Consider the following 2,429-nt stretch of genomic DNA (forward strand, 5'->3'; position numbering starts at 1 on the left):
TTAGGTGAATTGAATTTGATGCAATTGTTTTGAGTTAAGTTGTGAACTAAAATTAAGTTTGATTTAACGGGCCGGGACTCGACTTAATAAAATATATAAAAATTAAATCCTTTAATTTTATGTGTTAACCCTAAAAAAAACTATTAAGTAAATAATAGTCATTTCTCCCTTTATAAAAAGTAAAAAAAGTAAGAATACACAATTAATTAAAAGTTTTCAAATGCTTTGATGTGGGAACATAGACGATGATGAAATATGAAGCACGAAGTTGATTGCTTTGATTTTTGAACAACATAGAAAAAGGTACCTTGTCCGTATTATGGGTTGGACTTCCATTAATATTATAAGAGACAAAGAGACACCATCTACTGTGCTATGTCCCCTTCTTTTTCTTCTCATCTTCAAAGCAATTTCGTTTTGTCTGCGCCAACAAGCTACTACTACTTTTTTTTTGGTTAAAATCGAGAAGAACAATCTATGCACAATTATGATCGGAATATGCTTTATGATGTGTTGAATTAGAATTTACATGAATCACTATTTTGTATTGGCAATTTCGGATGGCATTCGAGTTAAATTAAACTACGTTGCTTGGTAACAATCAAGTAATTAAGTTTAAATAAAGGGTTTCATTCCACTTAATTTATATCCATAATTTTTAATCTAATGATAAGCACTCAATACAACTCACGATATTAAAGTCAATGTTATGGGTTTGCTTCTTAAATAAAGGGAAAGTAAAGAGAAAAAATTGAGTAAAGTATCGTTTTTGTCACCAATATTTGGGGTAAATCTTATTTGTGTCCCTAACGTTTAAATCGTCCTATTTGTATCCATAATGTTTGTAAAAGTGATTTATAGTTATCCTGCTGTCAATTACACATCATGAGCACTTTAGTTTGAGTTTTAAAAATCTCTTCTTTAAGTTAGAATACAAATGTCTGAGATAGAATCGATGATCCACTCCAAAAAATAACTCATCAAAAGTTGAAACTAATTCCTACAACATTTATATAATTCACTTTTCTAGGGACATAATTGAATCTAAACACAAATAGTGGCTATAATATTAAAATCAAACACATCCAAATGAGACCTAATTGAGAATGAATACATCTAAGTGAGAATAATTGAAAAATATAATTTGATTTGTTAATATAATTGATAGTAGGATAACATTGAATCACTTTTATAAACGTTAGGGCCGGGATACAAATAGAACGATTTAAATGTTAGGGACAAAAATAGGACTTACCCCAAACGTTAAGGACAAAAACGATACTTTACTCAAAAAAAATTTAAGAGTTTCAATGGATAAACTCCATTTTATTATTTTAAATTGTGTTAAAAATATGAAATTTATTAACTAATTTATATCATTTTTATTTAATTAATTGAGTTTATCGTCTGCTTGCTTTCGATAAAGTCGCAAGTAAAAACATATTTTTCGTGCTTCTAATTATTAATTTTTTAATCTCTTTTTATGTCATTTAACTATGATGAAAAATTTTAAGTGCAGGTGTATCAACGGCCTCAAAAAATAAAAAAGAACATAACAAATAAGTGAATTCAAAAAATAATTTAGAAAAAAAGTTATCTAACAACTCACTTAAACAAAATTTTTTCGCTTAAGCAAGATTTTCGCATGAACGACATGTTCTTGCCTAAACAAAAATTAATCTCATTCTTAAATATTCCATACTAAATAAGAAGGTTTATATTTTTTGTGTTAATACTTTTTTTTTTAAAATACAATAATATTTATCTTTAGTATCGTCCAAAATTATTCATTTTTCAAATAGTAACAAAATTCATAAACAAAGTCAAATCCTATGTCTTTTAGTTTTCCTCTCCTCTAAGTTAAACCCTCATAAAATCAAATTGGCATGCTCTTTTTTAAAAAATAAAAAATTAATAATTACAAATAAGAGGGTGAGTTTTTTTGTTAGGGGTGACAAAATGGATCGAATTTTCTGTGTTTATCAATAAAAAAAATGAGTTGGACTAAAATTTGAAACTCGTCAATTAAAAAAAAAACTCATCAAATCGGTACCATCAAATTCATAGATTTTGACGAAACAAGATATGCAGACCGGTTTGCCAGGCTAAAATATATTTTCTTCTTTTTTTTATATAAAAGAGTGATTAGTAACAAAAATATATACAAAAATTGATAATTATATAATTTTCAAACACACTTCTTTCACTTTTTTATTTTTATTTTTGTTATTAACTTGAGTTATTTTAATTTGTTTTACTTTTTTGTATATGTGCTCAAATTATATGACTTATTTCTTAAAATAAAAATGATTCTATTGACGGATATCGTTGTGAATTATTCTATTAAAGTTAAAAATCTAAAAAAATGAAAAAATTATGTTATAGTTTAACTATTTTTTTATTTTTATTTAATTTTTAAATATCAAATT

Source organism: Arachis ipaensis, chromosome B08, assembly GCF_000816755.2.
Source record: "Arachis ipaensis cultivar K30076 chromosome B08, Araip1.1, whole genome shotgun sequence".
In the NCBI taxonomy this organism is placed as follows: domain Eukaryota; kingdom Viridiplantae; phylum Streptophyta; class Magnoliopsida; order Fabales; family Fabaceae; genus Arachis; species Arachis ipaensis.